This window comes from Pseudorca crassidens, chromosome 17, assembly GCF_039906515.1.
Source record: "Pseudorca crassidens isolate mPseCra1 chromosome 17, mPseCra1.hap1, whole genome shotgun sequence".
Classification (NCBI taxonomy): Eukaryota; Metazoa; Chordata; class Mammalia; order Artiodactyla; family Delphinidae; genus Pseudorca; species Pseudorca crassidens.
In genome coordinates this window covers 11,904,665-11,928,613 of record NC_090312.1, presented here as the reverse complement: position 1 = coordinate 11,928,613, position 23,949 = coordinate 11,904,665, and the positions used below count along the sequence as shown (strand labels likewise).

At 40.6% G+C, this 23,949-nt stretch overlaps 1 long non-coding RNA gene across 1 annotated transcript in view; it reads right to left on the bottom strand.

The window, feature by feature from the left end:
- LOC137209860 (uncharacterized) overlaps window positions 1-23,949 on the bottom strand; it is a 194,976-nt gene that overhangs the window by 108,780 nt on the left and 62,247 nt on the right. Inside the window, exons 2-3 of the long non-coding RNA XR_010936144.1 lie at window positions 23,068-23,190; window positions 18,783-18,970 (exon numbers count right to left, since the gene is read on the bottom strand). This is a non-coding gene — a long non-coding RNA (uncharacterized lncRNA). The remainder of the gene's footprint in view (window positions 1-18,782; window positions 18,971-23,067; window positions 23,191-23,949) is intronic.

The following is a 23,949-nucleotide window of genomic DNA, read 5'->3' as shown; positions in this document are numbered from 1 at the left end:
CATCACACGTGTAGGGCACTGTGTTGAAACCGTATGATGAAAGATCTCCCTTTCTTGCCTAGATGTAAGCTCTATCAAGACAAAATCAGTGCCTTCCATGCTCACCACTATGATTGTTGGCACCTAACAATGCCTGGCACAGAAAGTTTCAGTAAATATTTAGGAATCCCACAGGAGTGTGAGCTTCTCAAGGTCAAGAACCACTTTGTAAGTATTTGTGCACCTTTAAAACCTACAACGTTCTGGCATATAATAAATGCTCAATTTGTGTTGATCTCCTGAATATGTGCCTGATGCATCCCAGAAGATGGAATGGACTGAAAGCGCCCGTTGTGTTAAATGGCACATTCGTCAAGCCTTCTCTGACGTCTTCCTGTCCTGATTAAGTGCCAATTTCCCTGTGTCTTTACAACTTGTTGCTTATTAATAATAACAGCAATAAACACTTGAATAGTTCTTCTCAGTCTGTAAAGTAACTTTATCTTCACAATGTCATTAATTCTTAGATTGACACAAAGAAATAGTGTTCTTGATACTTAAGCTGTGAAGTTCCACTAACACCTTGATAGTTAAAGAGTCAGATTCAGAAAGTGCGTGTGATTTTCCCAATGTCACAAAGCTGCTCGGTGAAAGGGTCTGGGTGTGTCTTAGATCTTCTGGTCCTGTGCTCTCTCCCTCTCTGCTACCCTGATTATTGTAATCAGATGGCATCTGATCTTCTAGGAAAGTTACTCAGATATTTGCTGAGACATGGTTTTAGTTTATGTCTTTGTTATAACTATTTCATCCAGCTATGCATACTGTCATTATTTAAAAGAAATGCATCTGTTTGGTTTGCAGGAAGTGCCTTCTTCAGCTAGGCATTCAATTATTTATTCAATCATTCATTTATCCAACAACTTGTCACTGACTTCTTTGGACAGTGCCAGCCCAAGAGTGATCATTCAATATTTGGGTTTTGTTTGTTTTTTGTTTGTCTGGTTTTAACTGTTTGTTTGTTTTGGCTGTGCCGGGTCTTCATTACGGCATGCGGGATCTTTAGCTGCGGCGACGCAGACTTCTTAGTTGCGGCATGCGCACTCCTAGTTGCAGCATGCATGTGGGATCTAGTTCCCCGACCAGGGATCGAACACAGGCCCCCTGCATTGGGAGCATTGGTGTCTTCTCCACTGGACCACCAGAGAAGTCCCTCAATATTTGTTTAATTGAACTGATTAGCTTCCTTTGATCAATATTGATGATTTGGGTCTCTGAGATCCACTGATAAAATAACCACACTGCTAAATGAAAATTATAAAGTCATCGAACATTAGAGCTGGCAGATGCCTTCAGAGATTACCTCCTCTAACCCGCACTTCTGGCAGATGAAGAGGCTGAGCATCAGAGAGGAAGAGTGACATGCCTGAGTTCACATTACAAAATGTTTTATGTAGCTTTCCCTGTAGGGACCTGAATTATCTGTCTGATATGCTTGCACTGATCACAAGCCAGGTTGTTGACAGATCCCCACTTAACTTGGGCATAGAATCAGATAATTTAAAAATACCCCAAAGCCCCCATATAATAGTTAGATGCCTTCTAAAGCTTGCAGCTGACAATGTACTCATATTGCTGATCCTAAGAGAAATTTGGAATGACTGGGATGGACCGCCACATATAAATATTCATGATACAAACTCATCAAGCCTTGAACAAGAACATATGTGAATAATTAACAAGGTGGTGATTTGTAGCATCATGGTAATAGATAACCTGGCTCCTAATAAGAGGCTAACTGAAGCTGTTTTTCCTTTTACAAGGCAACAAGAAATTCAAGACAGTAAATTGTAGAGTTTGTTATCACTTTAGTGATATAGTTTTGGAAGTTGAATCCTCAAGAAACAGTTTTTCTTTTAAAGTAGTTACTCATTATTGCTAGAGCTGTATTTAACATAATACATCCTAAGCTTTTAGAGAAAGTGACACAAAGGCATAATTATGCAGTGTATTCACTGATTTCTGTTATTAGTATTGTTCTTTTCCTTCTTTTCCACAGTATATCTAAGAAAAAGTAACACTGACTCTTTTTGCCGTTTGATTCAGGGTTACTTTCAGCTTGCCTCTGTGATTTCACCTGACATCTTCATTTTAATCTCCCATCTGTAGGCTGTGATCTGTGCAGTAAAGGGAAGAGAAAGACTTAGTATTTCTCCCCCAGCTGCTTTTCCTTAAGAACAAAAATTCCCTCCATCTTTTTCACCTTACAAAGAAGAAAATCTGAGAAACAGTTTCATGTGCATCCTAGAAAGGTATGGTCCAGTATCTATCTCTCTATCTCCCTCTGCCCTTCTCAGAAAAAAAAAGAAAAGAAAAGAAAAGAAAAGAAAAGGGTACTTTTTTCTCTTACAAGAAAGTGATGACTTTGGAAAGACTTTTGAAACCATCAACTTTTAAAGCTATCAACTTTTAAAGCTAAATACATGTCTACCCTATGACCCTGCAATTCCATTCCTTGGGACAGATAAATGAATATATTTGTGTACCAAATGAGAAGGACAAGAATTTCATAGCAGTTTTATTCATAATTGCTGAAACCTAGCACAACACAAATGTCTATCTAGAGTGGATAAACTGCAAAGTATTAATAAAATGGAATACTATGCAACAATAAAAGAGAACATCTGCTACCAGCAATATCACAGTTGAATCTCACAGACATAGCAATGCATGAGTGAAAGAAGCTAGCCACAAATGAGTAAACACCACATGATTTAATTATATGAAATTCACTAACAGGAGAAACTAAAATGTGATGATAAAAGTCAGATTTTTGGTTACCTGATCTTGGGGTGAGAGAGGAACAGTGTAGGTACGAACCTAGAAAAGAGCATGAGGGATCCCTCTGGAGTGTTGAAAATATTATATATATAGTATATATATACATGTATCTATATTTACATATGCATGTAAAAATCCTTGATTTGTACACTTAAGATTTGTGTATGTATCTACACCTCAATAAACATTCTGTTTAAATGACAATTGGCCCTTTCCTCCCAACAGCAGGAAATTTCTAGAATTATGTATACAGTAGTGTTTCTAGTCTACTGCTGGTTTCCCTTAGCAACCACCCACTTTGGGTTATCCACATATTTTCATAGGGGAGTTCCTTTTAGGAAAGCATGTATCCTGACCACAACAAAATATTTTGAAATAAAAATTTAAACACAACAAAAACATTTTAACTAAGAGTCATTTTCATCATACATGCAAATTCAGGGCAGATGTGTTCAGAGGAATAACCCAAGTCCACCCACCACTAAAAGAAAAGTAAAACTGAATAAGGATTTCTGAAATATTGTAATGATTTCTCCCCCTGGCTCCTAGTCAAGACTGGCAACAGGAATACAGAAATGCCATGAGAAGACGCTCTCTGGGTACGCATGACTAGAATTCTCAGATGGTGCTGGGTGACTGCGGAAATCTGACTCAGCTTTGAAGTCTAGGAGTACCACTTGTGGGGAAAAGATGAAGCCCAATTGGGAGTGACCCATTCTATCCTTTCTTATACAGGTCTTATCTCACTTAACACCTTTACTATCAGCAGCATTACAAAATAAGGCTTACATACAGTAAGCAACTTCCCCCCTAAAGGCAAACAGCTTTTTGGTTGGGGCCAATTGGAGTCCTCACTGTCTAACGCCCAGCTTCTGTGGCATGCCTCTTCTAATCTGACTGGTTGGCTTTCTTCATGTTGCTTCTAGACTAAAATACTTGGGAAGGGGCTTATAGATTACTTAAATTAGTCATGGCAGGCTTTTCCCAAATAAAGCATGTGTAATCTCTTTTTTTTTAAGTCTATCTTGATGAAAAAAATTGCGACTTTATCCTATCATAAATCAGATGGAACTAAAAGTGATCCATTATATTTCACACAACCATTTTATCGTTTATCTTGCTGCCCTAATTTGTCCCTCCTGAAAATTTTGGAGGTCAGTTAATGGTCATGATCCCCGACTTCAACCGTACTTACTGCCCTCAGGTACCTGTTCAAGGTACATCCTGGTAACCAGGCAGTTCACACCTGATTTCAACCAACAGCCTGTCCCTGTTAACTGGCTCTGTGCTCTTGACATCAGAACCTAATAGAACCACATTCTGGAAACCAGCTTCCACCTCCCAATGCCCACTCCCCTTCAGACTCTACTCTCCAGCCAAACTTGCCATTTTTTCACATATAGCCTCCCAATGTGTTCTACAGGTATCGGAATTTAGGGGAAATATGTTGTGTGTTGAAAGTCTTAGAGGGAAACAATGCCTGAAAGAACTAGCAAATTGCTAGCCTTGCCAGGTTTTTCTTGACTCTCCATCAGTCTTTCTCAAGAAAGCTACGGTGCACTGGTTCCCCAGACAGACCTGGGACAGTCTAATCAGGTTCTGTTGTCTCACGGTCTGTTTGCAATTGGAGATGCTTCTTCAGAGCATCATAAGTTCCTGAGGTTGCAAAAGACTGCACATCATGGGCGCTCAAAGGGTATCTGCTGCCTTTACCTGTCCAAATAAGAATCATGGAACTCTTTATAAGTCTGACTATGTTAACCAAAGCCATAGTTTATAGACGTAGGGTAGCTGTAGATAATTTGGATGCATTTTGATATTAACAAAACTCTTTTTACTAAATAGCATAAGTAGAAACTGAAGGTTCTAGTTATTAAAATGGGAAGGGCTGGGCCATATAATAGGAACTCCTGCCCACTTAGAAATGTTGAGGAAAAGCTTGTAACCTTCTCTCCCCATTTCACACATGCCTCTGTCCAGGGAAGATTAATGGCCAGGTGAACAAGTAGCTCAGCCTCTTTTCTCTGTGGCTGCTGGCTTGTGATAAGGTCACTGGAGCAGGGATTCTTTGCTCTGCACCAGGTGGACGAAGTCAGTTCAGGAGGAAACACTGGAAGCCCATTTGGGTCTTGGGCCCGAGGCATACATCCCAATGTACATTTGCTAACCATAAAGTTTATGAGAAAAAGTATTATGTGTGTGTATGTATATTGGACATATATTCCAGATATCCAACAAGTTCAGATAATGCTAGAGAACAAAGAATAAATACTCCTACCACTCGGCTTAAGAGCTAAACACTGTCCATACAATTTCAGTTCTTTGTATATCCTTTCTTGTTCCCTTTCTTCTTCCACATGTTTCCTATTGCAGAGAGAACCACTACTGAACGTTGGGTTTATCATTTCCCTGAGTGTTTTTATACTTATACTACTTATGTGCTCCTTAACAATATCAAATTTCATTCTGCTTATTTGTATACTTTATATATGAATAGTATCCATATTAACATGTTCATATAAAAAGTTCCTTTTTTTTTTACCTGAGTAAAATATTTTCCTCAATATTATGTTGTCAGGGTTTACTCATGTTAATAGATGTATTGCTAGCACATTCATCCTAACTGACTGTAGTATTCCCAAGGATTAGTATACCGTATATATATATATATATATATATATATATATATATATATATGGTGATGGATATGTAGGTAGTTTCCCATATTTCATTATTATAGATGCATTACTATGAATATTCTGTGATATGTTTCCTTATAAACATATGTGAGAGCTTCTCTAGGGTTATGTATCTCAGAGGAGAATTACTGCATCCTAAGGTAAGTGCATTTTTACTGTTCCTAGATATTGCTAAAGCTGATATTTGGATCTCTGATTCTTAGTTATGGTAGATCCCATAGGAGAGGGGAGATGATTAATGATTCCTCCTCTCTCTACCTAAGGTAATCGTTCTTTCTCCTCTTTCAGCCTCATAAATCTGTAGTCATTTTCTGAGACTCTGCTAAGTTCCTCTCTTCTGTGGAAGCTTCCCTGAACCCCACAGGTAGAGTGGTCACTCCCTCATTTGAGCTTTCACGGATGGCTCTTCCATATGAGACTTGTCAGTTACCTAACCCTGTCTATACACCTACAAAAATTACACAAAGACTATAATCTCTAGAAGAAAAACCAAAGAACAGACTCTGAAAAAACACACTGTAGGGACATTATGTCCTTTGACTGATTCTTAATCCCCCAAAACACCAACAATTAGAAAGGTTACCCAATAGTAGCATCCTTGCCATTGCCGTTGATCCATCATAGCCTCTCTTATTCAGAACACTTGGGTTCTTTACAGAAGTTGGAAGTGAAACCAATTTTATTAACTCTAACACCTATAAACACACAGATAACACAGTCCAGACCCACATTCCCCTTGCCATCTGCTTGACCAGAGAAGGTACACATGTAAAGCTAGTATAATGAGAAAAATCCTTGTGTAGAATTACAGAATTGTGGGGCTTTGAACGCTAAAAGGGCTTAGAGGTGATATCAGCAAAATAACCCTTTGATAAATAAGAAATTGACTTTTGAGGGGATGCTTCACCTGAGATAACACAGCCAATTAGTAGCAAAGTCGGAGTTCATGGTAACTCATTCTCTTTAATTCAGCGAATATTTATAGAACACTCGACCATACATCTCTATATATATGTTAATTAGGCAAACCTGAGGAATTCGATTTAATTAAAACCATTTTCTTGCAATCTCCTGAGATGGAGTCTCATTGGAAAGATCAGCCATTTAAATACAGGAATCTTACCGAAAGGGACTTCCCTTCCTTCCACATAGACTGGCCTATTGGAGCTGCCCCACTTTAGTGGATTAAGGGGTCGAGGTCTTATTGTTGAATGAAGACTTAGGTATTAATTTGGAGATTATCATGTCAATTATTCATTGAACATTTCTGACTCATCTGTTTTTGATACAGAACATGATTGATTTTCTATTATCCAAAAATGTCCAAAAAATGATGTAATCTGCCAAAATTTTCAACCACTGGCCTGTATAACTGTCCCCAATAATTAAATAATAGAGTTGAATACAAAATTGAAGCTGTGCTTTGATTACAGTCCATGAGTCCTGGTTGTTAAACACACTGGTTACAAATTTTACTAAGTGACAGGCAGTTTAAAGGATCTCATTTAATTCTTATCATGGCCGCACAAGTTGGATAGTAGTAATACACTCACTTTTCAGAAACGGTTCGGAGAAGTCACTAACCTAACTACATACATTATACCGTGAGTAACTAAAAAAGAACCCTCCTACTCCCCCCCACCCCCCCCAAAAAAACAAGAGCGTCTGTGTGGCTCCAAAGGTCATTCTCCTTCTGCTGTATCATGGTGTCAGATAATACAGACGAATGGCAGGATGAAATAACGAAATAAGTTGCACAATTTTTAATAGGTGTAACCTGAAAGGTAGGCCTCATATTAGTGTCAAATCCAACAGAAAACCCATATCCCCTCCAAAAAAGTCTTGGGAAGAACTGTAAGTGCTGACTAAACTAACATTACTTTAAAAGACGCCAAAGAGAAATTACATTCTTAACACACATAAAATTTCTTAAAATCTTTCATTTTTCTTCTAATATCTCATATAGTCAGATGTCCTCAATATTTTATCTCTACTCTCAAAAACACCCAAAACTCTCTTTCCAAACTCAAGGAGTTTACTGACTTTTCTAAGTTCCCTTGCTAGCCTACTAGATCTACGGTTCCCGCCAGGGGGAAGTTCTTTACTCTTCATAATGATAATAAGGCAAGCATTTCTCCCTTCTTGCATCCTGTCTACCCTGACCCTCATCACTACAATCAACATGCTGAGAAGTATAAGAGATGACAGGAGAGGGAAAAAGGCCATAACTATTATATTCAATATATTACTGTGTCTTATTGCTCACATATAGGTTCACAGAATGGGAATCTCTATTTTACTTAAGTAACAGAAGGACTTCAAACAAGAATAGCAATTACATCACGTCTCAAAACAAGGGATTAGTTTAATATTATAAATATTACTATTTATAATATTAGCACATCAACATTGTCTACTCTTATTCGAGATGCCAGAGTTAAAAAGCCAAATTCAAGTGTTCCCAATTATGAGACTTTTTCTCTTACCTTTCAAAGGTATTTCCTGAGGGGAGCAGCCATCCCTAAGTGTAAGCTCTAGGAAACCTATAATCAGTTTCTCTCTCTAATTGAGCACTTTCTTTCCTTATATTTTGGAAGAAGCATGAAAATGATTTACTGATTTAGGAACTGGGTGGAGCAGACCACAAAAGGACAAATCAAAAACATCTGGAATGAACTAGTTGAGGGAGAGGGAGAGAGACTGAGAGAGAGAGAGAAGTAGGGCTTTCAAATGAAACAAAGTACAGATGATTTGGCCAAATTTAAGCCAAGCCAAACACTCACATTAAACATTGCACTTGGGTCCGGTTCAATAGCGGGAGCCGGCAAGAGGCAGCGTCAGCCAGCATTGCATCAGACGCACATTGTGCAGAGAGGAAATGAGTTTAGTCAAGCCAGCTGTGACTTCAAAGGGGCTGCTCTCCCGGAGAACAGTGGGAAAGGGTTCCCTCTTCAGTGAAGATTGCAAAGTTCAGCCAAAGCCAGTCCAAAGGGAATGGACTTGAGGAGGAGGAAAATTAAACTCAATGTACGAGAATATTTTCCTTCCATGAAGTAGCTTGAGAGAAGAGGAAGAAACATGACAAGGAAGAGAGGTGACAAAAAAAGATTCTGATGCTCATCTGAGGACGGGAGTCCCAATGTGCATAACTGTGAAACGGGGTAGCTTGTGTATGGATAGCTGCTTTTCAGTTCAGGCACCTTGTTGCATGAATCATGTTTCCGAATCTGTGGGAGGAGAGGCCCTTGGATTCCTCCCCCAACTGACTCCCATAGATAGTTTCTTTCCCTCTTTGTATTTCTAGAAAACCACACATTTCTTTCCAATTATTTAGTCAACACGAGTTAATTGAGAGACAAACAGTGGATTAGACCCTGGAAATACAAAGACAAACAAGACAGTCCTGTTTCAGGAGTTCACAGTCTGAAGGAGAACTAGACACATAAATAGAGGATCATGGTTTTGAGCACTAAGTCTCACATTAGAGCAGTGATTCCCAAAGTGTGATCACCTGACCAACATCAGCATCACCTGGGAACGTGTTAGAAATGCAAATGTGCGGGCCCAACCCAACAGACTGAATCAGGAAGCTGAGCCTGGTTTAACAGGCTCTCCAGGTGATTCAGATACATGCTAAAGTATCGACTACCTTGAAAGTGAAAAGCAAAAGGGACTTTGGAGCAGAGATGCATACACCTGAGCCAATCCTGAGAGGCTCTGTCATCTGTAAGTCACTTCTCGGTCCCTTCCAGGCTAGATTCTAAGTAGATTGTGCGCTGGTAATTCACAAGAATGATACCCATGTGTATGTCTTATCTAACTAAATTGTAAGAATTTTAAGGGCTGATTCTTCTTTTATGTGCTCTTTCCTTTCTTCTCCTACTTTCAAAGTTCAGTCCAATACTTAGGAGAGCCAGGCACTGAAATTTACTTTAGGTAGTTAACTCAGAACTTAGAGGCACCAGTGCAAGGGTTATACACATTCACAAGGAGAAACTGTCAAATGTATACTTACAAATTCTTATAAGTTTCGTTGGTGGGAGGAGAACATAAATGTTACCTTTCCCAAGCACTCATGTGATGCCTGAGTCCTCTCTGATTTCCTTGCCAGGGGTTTGTTCTTCTTGTGCTTGAGTACCTCCACTGGTCTCACTACCTCAGGGTGCAGTTTCCTTCCTTCCAGACAGCTCTGTTAGAAAGATCTGGCTTCTTCTGGGCTGAATCTATCATCATTTAAATTCCATTTGTTAGTTATAGTCCTATCCCTCGGGAATCCACAGCAAAGATACTTACATATTAATGTGACATTTTTCAAGTATTTGAAGATAGTAATTATGTAGCATATGACACAGGTTAAACTCACAGACTCTGGAAGCAGACTGCCTGCATTCAAATTCTTGTTCTGTCACTTATGAGCTCTGTGACCTTGAGAGTTATTTACTATCTTTGCAGCTTTGTGTGTGTGTGTGTCTATATGTGTGTGTGTGTATATATATAATGGCATTACATAAAAGGACTTTTGTAAGGAGTGCATGAATTAATATATGTAAATGTTCTTAGAACACAGTAAAGTGCTTTAAAAGTTTTAGCTATTATTAATCATCATCATTATCATAGAGAGCTTGTCAGATACCTGACACAGGCCATCTTTCTAATTCTACAGTCATTCACTAGGTGAGCCTATTCACTCCTTTGGGCTCAATCGCCGTCTATATATTTTCTGAAAAATCTCTTCATGCTCCTCAGAGCACACAGCTAAATGTAAGTGGCTAGTTGTGGCCACATGGATTGTTCTAGCCACTATAATCTGGACAGAAATGATGAGCACTACTTCCAGATCTGGCCTCTAAAATCATCCTGAGAAATCCTCCACTCTCTTCCCATTAGCTCATCAGCTAGTTAAAGGCACAGCAACAGGCCAAGGACTCCAAGGTGGCCCCGGGCAGTGGTGGAGCCACACGCTGGAAGAAGCCTTAGATCCCTGAGTTAACACTTAAGAGTGGAACTGCCTACGAGAACCAACAGACCACCATCCACACTGGGCTTTGTGTGAACAAAAATAAACATTTATTGTGTTCAACTTCTGAGATTTTATAGCCTATCATGACTACTACAGTGACTCCCTAGTTTATCTCTTGCTCAGACGTTGCTTCTGAGCTTCAGAACTGTTCATTTGGTTTTCTATTCAGCCTTTCTACAAGGACCCTCAAATGGGGTAATAAGTAAACTCAAGGCTTCTGAGATCAGACTATTTGTGTTGAAATATCAGTACTACCATGTACCAGCTATAGGACCATGAGTGAATTATATAAACTATTCATACTGCATATACTTCAGAGTTGCCAAAAAATTAAATGAGTAGATGTATGTGAAACACTCAGAATGGTCACTGGTCCATAGTCAATGTGCAATAAATGCCAGGAAGTATAGCATTTATGACCATCTCACCCTAGGTTTTCATATGGATAACAGGTAGTTTCCCCACCATCCAACAGCTGTTAAAACCAGAAACTTGCAGCCAATCCTGAATCTTTTTTTTTTTCATCATCCCGCATGGAACAAATCACCAATAGCTGATAAATGATACTCCTTAAATATTTTTCAAATCCATCCACTTGTCTCCATCCTCTTTTGCTCTTCCCTCCTCATCCTAGTCAAGGCCATCAGCATATGTGGCTGTATTATAACTGCATTCTTACTAGTCTTTTCAAATCCATTCTTCTGCCCTTCAAATGCATTCTTCACATAGAATTGTAATGTTCTTTTTAAGCTCAAATCTGATATGGTCACTCCAAAATTTAAAGTGTATTAATACCCTTCATACCCTCAGCCTTTGGTAAATCCAAATTCTTGATCCATCACTTAAGCCTCTCATCACAGCCCACCACAATGACTTCATCTCCAGATTTGAGCCATGCTGAGCTTCTGTTGTCTCGTAAAGGTGTCATAGACTGTCTCATCATGCTGGCTACTTCTGTTTACACTGATCTTTCTCCCCACCCCAAGTTTACCTAATTAATTCTGATCATCCTTTATATTTCAGCTCAAATGCTACACTCCTCAGAAAGCCTTCTTAGCAATCTCTGCCCACACTAATTAGAGACATGCCCACATAGCACACACTATACTTCGTTAACCTCAGTGCACTTGCCATTATTTGTACAAACATGTCTTCCCAGCTAGCCAGAAAGCTTCATGAGGGCAGGGACTGCATATGTATGGCTCTCTGTCTAGTATAGTGGCTTGTATGCAAGAGGGGCTCATTAAATTTTTTTAAGTGTGAGAATGAGTCTGTTTAGGTGGCTTTGTGTGTATGTATCCAGGTGAATTTTTATTTACTTGGGTCTGGAAAGAAAGCCCTACAATCAATCTATGTGCCTAACTGAATTCAACCAACAAGTTTAGAAAACCTAGCATCTGACCTCTTTTGAGTTCAAAATCTAGTTGATTTGACTATAAAATAAAAACCTTCTTTTGTAAAGTAAAAACTATATTAGAGTGTCATGCATGCATAATAGAATAATTCTAAGCCTCCATGGGTGGGTGACGGGTTACTTGGGATGGGTCAAAAAGTAGCATGTTTCTGGAAACAATATTATGAGTGCTCTCATATTCTAAACATCAAACAATCCCTCCATCCACGGTTCACAGAGACTATGTAATGCCAGACCAGATCAAGAAATACAGGGGAGAAGACTGAAAGCAAACTGGAGTTCAGAATTAAACCGGGTTGTTTTTCTATCAAGAAAAAGTTTATGTCCATGCTGGTCCAAAATTTGATGAAGTACATGATTAGAGAAGGACTGATAGACAGATGCCCGATGAATAGTACCATCTAGAGAAAATACACTGTAAAGTGGACTCAGCATAGTCACTGAGTTTTAGCAATGAGCTTTCAGAGTCTAGCTCTGTACCTACTAACTCTGTTTTTGGTGTGACTATGGAATTTCTCTCGGTAACATTTTTCTCGTCTGTAAAATGGCAATGATGCGCCCCAAGTCATCAGACTGTTTATGAAAAATGCTAGCTATCTCTAAGGCTCAGGGAAGTTTAGAATTTCTCCTGGAGTAACATACTAATAACTGATAAAAGCTAGTCTTCTGTCTACAACTCTTTCCATTAATTAAGGAATGTCTTCTCCCTTACAAAAATCATAAAAATAAGTGGATAGGGCTTCCCTGGTGGCGCAGTGGTTGAGAGTCTGCCTGCCGATGCAGGGGACACGGGTTCGTGCCCCGGTCCGGGAAGATCCCACATGCCGCGGAGCGGCTGGGCCCGTGAGCCATGGTTGCTGAGCCTGCGCGTCCGGAGCCTGTGCTCCGCAACGGGAGAGGCCACAACAGTGAGAGGCCCGCGTACAGCAAAAAAATAAAATAAAATTAAAAAAATAAGTGGATATTGCCAAGAAAGAAACAAGTTAAGCTAAGGCTAAGTTCTACTGAGCACTCATAAGCACCATGGTTGTATCGGGTGATGTGTGTCCAATTTTAACCAACAGAAGATGCTGTTTTAGAGAGGTTTATGGTCACATTTTCCAGAAAAGTTGAAAAAGAAAGAGCCAAAATAAGTGGCCCAATTTCAACAATATGAGTACGTTCTTCTGCCCTCAGTCAAAGAGGAAAACTATTTGATATAAGCCTTTGGCTCTGGAAATAACTTTGCATTAGTCTCTGAATCGTGTGGGTTTTCTTTAGCTTCTTTGGAGTCACGACCAATAGTTCTGTCGCCTTCCCTGGTTCTAATAAAACTCTGTGCTGGGTTTTGGATGACGTTCATTCCAAGAGGACCCCTTGTCAGTCCTCTAGTGGCCTTTGTTGTCCACAGCCGCTTGCAATGAATTTGGGGGCAAAGGTCTCTGGTTACACCCACCACTGAAATCAGATTCAGCTACACCACACGAGGAACATATTATAGGGTGGAATCCAGCATTCGTCCCCACAGGACGAAGGCAATAGCTTTGCAACTATTCCCCGACTCTACTTCTGATGATTCTATAACCCATTGCCTCTTACACTGGAAACAGCCAGGATTTCTTAGCAACTCTGACCTGAACAGAAAATAAAATAACATTCAGCAAAGGAGTCAAACTGAGTCATGGGAATGTTTTCTCCAAGAGAAGAGGTCGAATAAGTTTAAATACAAAGACTTATAAATCCCTCCAAGTATTTTTCCCTCCTTAATAGTTTCAACCAGTGCCTTATTATTATTCACCCCGTGTTTGAATAATGGAACGCTTAGATCACTGTATTCATCAAGGGAAGGAAATGCTATATTTTCTGAAAAGCACTTTGAATAAAGCTTTCTCCCTCTGTGAGGCCATACTTCACTGAGTTTTCCTAATTGCTAAATGCATGGCTCTGGCTTGAAATTCAAGAATTTGAAGAATTGTTGAACACGCACTGCACCAGTGAAATCAGACCACATCACATTCCAGGGCCTTCATTATCCAAGCAAACTATTCCAATCCCAGATTATCACTAATAGTGTCAAGGTTTTATATCTGTATATATAAATATCAGATTATTGCAAATAGTGTTAAGATTATATATACATAAAATACATATGAATTATATATATATGAAATCATATATATGAATATATAGAGGGAACTAGGAGAGAGAAGGCCTAGGTTCTGGTCCTCAGGTGTTGCTACCCAATAGTAGATTGAGTTTGGAAAAGTTCTGAGCCTCAATTTCCTCATATACTAAATGAGTTAATGAGTCTGTCTTGCTCACAAGTCAAGGTTATTTTTTAGCCCGAATGAAATAATGAGGGTGCTGGGGCTCAATGATGCAGGATATGTCCAATGACTTCTGGGGGAAAGGGATTTTCTTAGGTCACGTGCACTATCAATCCCAGTGTCAAAATAATCAGAGGATTTGTTCACTGTTAAATCCTCAGAACCTGTAATATCTTCTATGGGAGCTGCAGCAGAGCTAACTGGAGAGCTGAGAGCCCTGCTCTGAGCAGGACACTGCCTCCTCCTGTTTGCTGTCTAGCATCATTCTCAAGAAGTTAATTCAAGTGGGACAATCAGCCCATTGTTTGAAAGAAGCCCAAACTTCCTGAAAATCTAATTTTCAGGTCCATTCCCCTGGGTGAGCAGTAGTAAATCACTTAATTCAATGCTTTATGAAAAAAGAATTAGAACTCAACTTCACTTGTTCCAGCTGCCTTATATGGTTATACACGGAGTAATAAGTGTAAAGTGTGTAAAATGTAAATGTAAATGTAAGTGTAATCTGAGTGTAAAATGTAAATTACTTGAAACAACCCAAACATCCCCCAAATCACTGGGGAAGCACATGCACTGAATGGATCATTATGCAGCCATGAAATAGTTATGTAAATTTTTTTGAGTATGAAGAAGTGCTCATGTTATAACTTTAAATAACAATGCAAGATTCAAAATCCTGGAACTCGCATTACAGGTATCCCCACTGTTCGGAAATCAGCTTTACACCACTTCACTTTTACTAAAGACCTACTTTAGTACCTGTTTCCACTAACCACAAGAAAGTAGAAGAGGATTTTCACTTTTATGAAAATAGGTGAAAAGCAAAAATAGCGTTCAGTACTTGCTTTACAGCGAGCCTTTATAGAGGCAGTGGGCACCTTGAACAGTCTATCCATCAACATAAGCAAGTTTGGTTGATCATGATGGACTCCACAGTGTACAAACAGCAAGTAGCTTTCTTCTTTCTTTCAGCTGTCCCTTTAAATCTGTACAACAGACTTATAGAGATAGGCCTTTAACTTTTCCAGGCCATCTCTGATTTTTATACACACACACACACACACACACACACACACACACACACACACACAAAACCCTCTAGTCACCTTCAGGTGTGAAAACAGTCTCATTTCAATAATAAATTATCCATCAGTATATAACACCACCCACTAATACAATTTAAGATTTCACTTCTATGCCAACTTGGGGTCCTGCTTCATGCCTCAGGGCCTTCAATAAGGCACATATACCCAGTCAACTTCTTTCCTCTCCTTTCTTTTCCTCTCTTTTTCTCCCTCACAGGCTATCTCAGGCTGCCCCAGAGCTGAGACAGGCTTGGACATCATCTGATCATTGTGCCCTCTGGGGTGGCAGATTCCTAATATGGATAACCTCTCCTTGAAGAGCTTCCCTAAGTTCATCAGAAATTCCATGGGAGCTCCAATTACCTGGCCTGTCTCTCACCACACCTTTTCCCTCCAAGTTCCAGCCCCTGATTTGGTGGTCCACCTCTCTGCTGAGTCACTTAGCCACTTCCAACAGTCCTCTCATGGGGAGACACTTCCAAAACAGCCCAACCTATTACATGTAGGGTTATTGATTTATTGGAGCATCTGAGTGGTTATGCCATGGTCTAAAAGCTGCCATGGTCTAAAAGCACATACACTATCACTGGCACAGACTTTGGGCAAAGTTCTGTGCCATATGCCGAGAGGACATCAGAATGTCCCAGACGCCATATCTGCCCTCCAGATATTAACAATCTTCTAGGGGAAAATGATGTGTTCACAACTAACTGCAAAGACTAGCAGGATGAAACATCTGCCCTGCCCTGGTTTCCCAAAGCAAGCTTGACACCTAACTCTTACTTCCTTCCATGATGTTCCTAAACCTTTCTATGACTGTCCCTATCTCTCCAACAAGATTGTGAACCCATACCATAACAGGGTCTATGCTTGGTTCATCTTTTCCCCTTCAGTTCCAGCCATGGCTTATAATTGGAATACATTTGTGTTTATTAATAATGTGTTTATTAGGGCTTCCCTGGTGGCGCAGTGGTTGAGAGTCCACCTGCCGATGCAGGGGACATGGGTTCGTGCCCCAGTCCGGGAGGATCCCACATGCCGCGGAGCAGCTGGGCACGTGAGCCATGGCCACTGAGCCTGCGCATCCGGAGCCTGTGCTCCGCAACGGGAGAGGCCGCAACAGTGAGAGGCTCGTGTACCACAAAAAAAAAAAAAGTGTTTATTAATAATGTGTTTATTAGATGATTGAAATAAATATCAATTTTTTGAAGCAGTGTGAGGATCAGATAATTTTTTGTAGTAATACGGTATTAGTGTAAAAACCATGAGATTTGCTCTTAGTTGACTTGTTTTTAACTCAACTCCACTATTTATGGCCTCTCGACCTCTAGTTTCAGAGTGATTAATGCCTTCCTTACTTATGGGATGCTAATAAATTTCAAGTAATACAGATACCTTGGAGCATTTGGTGAGCTGTGCAAGCGTTCTGCAAGTGTTACTCATTATTTGAGCAATGGGCATGATAACACTAAGACCTGAACTCTCCGACACTTTTTAGCTGAATGCCTTCATAAGACCCTCTCTGAAGCTCACTTGGCTCATCTGGATAATGGGTACACTAAAGATTACCTCGTTGCCCTATTATGTGAATTACTGTAAGCAAAGCACCTAGAGTAGAGAAGGGATTTAATAAATGTTTGTAAAAAATCGCATTTGACTTTATGAAAAGTACTAACCCTATGAGGGAGTTGTAAGGCTCGTTCCATTGTAACAAGTACAAAAACAGCTATGACTTTATAGATAAAGTTCCCCGTGAGTAAATTTATTCTATGCCGCAAAGCAAAATAATTGGGTGGCCTTTCTGGGAGATGACAAGCCCCTTTTCCTGGAATGGCATATGTTCAAAGTGATGACTGTTAAGATGGGTATGGAGTGCGCGTTAGACTAGATGGCTTTGAGAATCCCTTACACTTGAGATCTTATGAGTTTGAACATTCAGAAATTCACGATTCATTCACCCAAGAAATAAAAAATTTCTGTCCTAGGTCCCGATCACAAAAATCCCTACCCACATAGAACTTATGTATATCAGAGGGAGATAGACAATAAACACATAAACGAATCAACATTTAATAGGCCAGATGACCATACCTGCTAATATAAGATCTAACATTTTTCGCTGGAGCTGAGTTTTAAACTTAACTTAGAGCAGTACTCAATTTCAAACCCCAGTGGCAGGAAGGCAAAGAGTTTCAAATTCATGGGCCTCTGAGTCCCAGATGTTTCCTTTTCCTATAACATTTAATATCATCTGATGCAGATGGATCCCTGGTCAGCTGAGGGAACTAATTAATAGTTGATAAGTTTCATCAGGGAGAAGACGATTTCTATCACAGGGGTTCAGTATCCTTCATCAAAGTGTCCAAGTGATACTATGAATTTTTCCCCCTCTGGTTAATCAGGAAGACTAAATCCAGAAGGAGGGTTAAACAAGGTCAGAGAGATGGAAAAACCGCCACAATTTGCATTCTAGAGCACATGATGGAATCTATTTATACATACCTCCAGGGACACGAGAGAAAAAGACTCCGGAATGCACAGATAAGATTTTCAAAGATCCTAAAAAACTAACTGAACCATTCAATCCACTAAGAGAAGATTAGTAATAAGAACCTGCTACTAGACAACATTAGGTTATTTCTTTTTATGAGAAAACCTCAGTACAATTTAGAATAGCAATTTGACACATTTTGCTTTATATCAAAGACTGGATTAAACTATGTTTAAACAGAGACACAGAGTATTTCTAGGCTTAATCTCTCATATAAATAATTCCTAAAATGACCTTGCATCTATTATTTAACATATTTATTCATGCACAGACAAACCTAAGAGCTAAGCAAAATGAGTCTTAGGAATTCAGGTGGAGGTGGGAGAAGAATGTCGATTTTTGATGTCACAGGTTTTCATATATGTTGAACCCCTCCCAGCTGGGAGCCCTCTTAAACTTTAACAGGCATATAAGAGAGGGAAGTATAGGTTGCCATGTACCACCCATTTGCTCATTTCTTCACACACAAACATGCCAGTCGCTGGCAAGGGGTCTGAGGCTCACAGGTCCAGGAGAGAGAGGAAGACAGGTTCCAGCAATAGCTATAATAAAAGCTGGCTTGTGGAGAGCACCATTAGAAAGTTACGGAGTGTTATGGGACTTCATGGGAGGAATATATCACATTAATTTTCCTGTCAAAGATCCCAGTGGGCTTAGTGGCAGCTGTACTCAGCTCAGCTGGCATGGGGGAGGGGTGGAAGAGTGGAATCACTGTGGTCCATTGTTCCAGACAATGCACCCGAAACTTCACAAACCATCGTCCTCGTCCGACACGGAGGGCAAATGCCTCTGCTTGTAAGGATGTGCCCATGGGGTCAGACTCCAGCCCAGAGACCCATCCTATGGTGCCAGACTTTTTAGTACCAAGAAACCAAGTGAGCTGGTCATCCTACCTGAGAAGGCTGTGATATCGGGCAAGGCAGTTCTCCACACCTGAGCAGACCCTGAAGGCACCGACAGCTGGAGTCTGTCTGCTGAAGCCCCTCTTCACCTGGGTATCAGCTCCTTCCTAGAATGAGCATCTGGAGCAGTGCTTCTCCATGGTTACCACTCTTGCCTTTGCTGTAGGCACTCCACCATTCTGTAGATAAGGAAATTAGGCTGGGTGAATTCCAGTGACTTGCATGAGAATTGGACCCCTGTAAAATCAAAGAATTGAGCCTGTGTACACGACTCATGTAGATCATTCTTGTTCTCTCCTTTCAGTGTCTCTATTAAAGTTGGCTCTGAAACTACGAGAAGGGACAAGGGGCTTGTCTCAGGGGATAGCATCAAGGGGAGATGGGGGGAGTCAGGAATATTTTTCTTTGGTCAGTTTAAGAAAGAGGGATCCTGGAGGAGACAATAGGGGCCAAAGCTTTAATTAGGGAAAGGGAGTGGTCACAGCCCTTGGGGTCTACGGCAGGAAAGGGGCTGATGCCTGGACCTGGCCTGGGAGGACTGGTAGCCCTGAGGGCAGGTTTGATGCCAGGATTTGTACTCCCAAAGGTAGCTTTCTTTCCCCTTTTGTTAGGCCCCATTTTATAAGCCAGCAGTGAGATGTGCTGAATTCTATAGAATTGTTCACAAGAAGCTTTCCCCCTTTCCTAGAGGGAGAAAGGAGGCACTGTTAATGGCAAGGAAAGGAAGTGGCTGAAGTGAATTCCACAATTCCTTGGCCTTTTAAACCTGGAGATTACTAGTTAAAATAATTTGATGCACAGACCCTGACCACCATTTTAATGAGGCCTGCTAGCTGGCACAGAAAATTAATAATAATAAATTAATTCCAGAGAATTCCATTTTATGTACTCAATTATTAATGGTATTACGGTGTTATTAATGGTGTCAATTATTAATGGCATGAATAATTAAGAGATCACATCCATGCTATGATGTACAAGGGTTCCAATGTTGAGCAAATTGCCCAGAATAAATAAAGAAACATACCAGGGTTCAGACCTATAACATTCAGCCTTCAAACATGTTTCTTGGAAAAACTTGGTACATCTGTCATCAGGCTAATTCTATTGATGAGATCTCTGTTACCAGGACTCCTGCCCAAGTTTTATGTTATGATAGTAACAAGAAAGAGGTCAGGGGATGGAGTGGGGGTGGGTGCATGTTTCTTTGGAAGTTCTGATCTTTCAGGGAGGACCCTGGCTGAAACTGGTGTCCATGGGAAACCAGGTGTGAGATCAGAGAGGGCTGTGTGAACTTAGTGAATCCAGAAGGGCTGATCAAGTAACCCCAAGGCTGACTAGTTAGTGTTGAGCTTAATTTTAAAGATGGCAGAAAACCATAATTCAAAGAGTCATGTACCACAGTGTTCATTGCGTCACTATTTACAACAGCCAGGACATGGAAGCAACCTAAGTGTCCATCGACAGATGAATGGATAAAGAAGATGTGGCACATATATACAATGGAATATTACTCAGCCATAAAAAGAAACGAAATTGAGTTATTTGTAGTGAGGTGGATGGACCTAGAGACTGTCATACAGAGTGAAGTAAGTCAGAAAGAGCAAAACAAATATGCTAACACATTATGGAATCCAAAAAAAAAAAAATGGTTCTGACAAACCTAGGGGCAGGACAGGAATAAAGACGCAGATGTAGAGAGTGGACTTGAGGACACAGGGAGGGGGAAGGGTAAGCTGGGACAAAGTGAGAGTGGCATGTACATATATACACTACCTAATGTAAAACAGATAGCTAGTGGGAAGCAGCCGCACAGCACAGGGAGATCAGCTTGGTGCTTTGTGACCACCGAGAGGGGTGGGATAGGGAGGATGGGAGGGAGACGCAAGAGGGAGGAGATATGGCGATACTTCGTTATAAAGCAGAAACTAACATATCATTGTAAAGCAGTTATACTCCAATAAAGATGTTAAAAAAATAATAAGAATCATAAATAAAACAAAGACAGCAGAAACCCCAAACAGCTACTGCCCCAAACAGTGCAAGCAGACTGGGGTTGGGGTAAGTAAAAATGAGGGAGGGACTTCAGGAAAGTATATTTTCAAGGGGGAGGGGTCAATTTAACAATGATGTGAATGAGTATCCTGCATTATCTCTCTGAGCCTCAGTTTTCTCATTTGTATGATGGGGATAATATTTATTCTGAAGGCTATTTGACAAAATGAATGTATGGTTCAGAATAAGGCCTCAACAAATAACCTCTATCAGTGTTGTTGTTTCAGTTATTATTATTGTAAATATCTGATAATCCAACTCGCCCATTTTATAGGTAAAGAAATTAAAGCCTCAGGAATAGATGTGATTGTCACTAAGTTTGTGTGTGGGATGTCTTCCCTTGCCCTTCCAGATTGCTATCTTCTCCATCCTCCTCTGCTTTCCAGGAGCCAATCTTCATGCACGACACTGACAAGGCTCCCGTGCCTGCATGAGTTCCCCAATAGGGAGACCCAGCAGAAGGTGGGAAGGGAGAGGAGAATGGGGTCAGGGCATTTCTTTTCTTGGCTTCTTCCCCGAGAGGACCCTCTCAGCTGCTGTGTATCTCTACAGAAGCTATAGGTGCTCACGTAGGCTAACTCTACGTGACTTTATCTTTCCGGAATCCTGAAACTGCTCCCACCTCTGGACCCTTCCAGTTGACAGATGGTAACGTGTTTGCTGCTACCAGCTCTGAATTACTGCACTGTCCCTTTGTGAAAAATGTTTATCAAATTATCCTACTTTGAGTGTTCTGCCAGATAACGGTAAGTGACAGAAATGATACTGGAGTCCAAGACTGCTGGTTCTTGGTGTAGAATCTGTCCTTCATACTCACTTAAATTTCAATCATATGCTCATTAAATTATTGTCTACTAAGAGAAAGGCCCCGTGCTGGGCACAGGCAATATAATAATCAGTAACACATGGGTGCTCATTATTCCAAAACACCACTTGATAGCACTCCAATGCAGGAGTTAGCAAATTGTTTCTGTATAAAGAGCCAAACAACCAATATTTTAGACACTGGGCCCTATGTATTTGTTGCAACTACTCAATTCTTCCATTGTAGGACACAAGCAGCTACAGACGATATGTCCACAAGTGAGTATGGCTATGTACCAATAAAACTTGCTTCATGTCCACTGAAATTTGTACTCCATATAATTTTCATGTGCCACAATATATCTTTCTTTTGATTTCTTCCTCCGAATATATAAGAACACAATACTATCTTTAGCTCGTGGGCCATACAAAACCAGGCAGCAGGCCAGATTTGGCCCTCAGGCCATAGTTTGCTGACCTCTGTGCTTAAATATGAACTTGGTACCAAAGGAGCAGTTAAGGAGGCCAAGAGTTGGGAGGCATATGCTGAGACAGGATTCACAGAGGAAGTGACCTCTGCACAGAGAATTAATGGATGATAGAGTTGGTTTGGCAGGGAAAAGGGAATGTACCTTTAAGGCACAAGCAATGAGCAAAAGCAAAGGACCTTAGAAACACGAGATGTGCGCAGGGCATGGGATCTGCGATAGGGCCAGAGAAAAGAGGCACTGGGTGGTAGGGAGGGGAGACCCTGGGGTCTGGGGGTGGGGAAAGGGGCAGGATGCTCTGAGTCACATCCTGGAGGACCAGAGTGCCCTGCCGAGAGACTGGACTTCAGAGTTAGAAAAACCAAGTGGTGGGATTCTGGGCAACAGCATTAGACAGACCAGAGTGCAAAACCCAGCTCTACTCCGCTCCAGCTGAGTGATCACAGACAAATTACTTAACCTGTCTGAGCCTCATTTCTTAGATGCAAAACTGTCCTCGTAAGAGCTCCAGCTTCATGACTGGAGTAGTGAGGATTAAACGGGGTAACGCACACAGACTGCTCTCAGCAGTGCTGGCTCACAGTAAGGGCTCAATAAAGGTTTGCTATTATTAGCATTATTATAATTAGGCTCATTGACTAGCCTGGCTCTGGCTATGTTTTCTCTAGTCCAAATTCAGAGCATTCCTTGCCATTGCTGATGCAGATGGCAGCTGGACAGTTGGCAGCCCTGAGGTGAACATACGGTTTTCCTTTTAGCACTGTGATAGCATCAGCCCTAATGAGTCTGCAGTGGCAGAAATCCATTTCTCTGAACTTGAACCTCATAGACCTTGGTTCATTGAATGTGTAGCCAAAGCCGCAGCTCCCCAGTCCAGACAATACCCTTCTTAGAGTGCTCGAGCACACAGAGCACCTATTATTACTTACCTATGAGTTTTCTTTCCTGTTTAGGCTGCAAAGACAATGTCTGGATAGTTCTCCTTTTTGACAATTCCTTCTTGAGCCTCCTGGCTAGCAGCCTTCGGTGAATTTCCATGGCGCTCCATCAACCTGAAGGAGGAGAAGAAAGGCAAAAACAGATGGGCATTATTCACTGACCTCACTTAAAATAAACAAGTTCTGTATATCCTAAGGATGCCTAAAGTGATACATCTTGTGATTAATTCAGTGGGTCCTTAAAAGACTTCACATCTGATTTAAATACATAGAAACCATAACATTTCAATTGAGATGCTTCAGAAAACTAAGAAGTGACGAGGAAGAGGACTGATTAGTTATTTTTTTTAAAACAAAATAATTCTGGTATTTAACTACAATTCAGGCACTCCATCATTAAACAGTCTTTCAGGATACATTTCAAGGTAATAACTTTAACTCCATTTTAAAAAAAAAACCTCAAAATTCTGTTGTAAACGTAACAAATGTTCATCGTACAACTTTTGGGAAAAAAGAGAAAACTACAGAAAATTAAATAACAATTACTCAGTAAGTCTAAACCCATAGGCTGTATTTTAACATTAATTATGTAGTTTCTCCAAAATTTCTTTTGTTGGCATATTGCAAATCTACATATAGTTAGGAGAGACCAACTAAAGAGGGCGGGAGGTCTCACTTGAGGATGTGAAAGGGTTGAAGTGAAAATGGCAGAATGAGAGTTTAATTGCACACTCATAGGGTGTTGAGCCATCACCCTTCGCCTACCCTAGGGTGGGAGGCATGTGTTTGTCCCTCAGCCCAAGTGCAGTGGGAGAAGGATAGACAGATAAATAGATAGGTGGGGAGACGGATATTTCAAATGGACATCAGCAC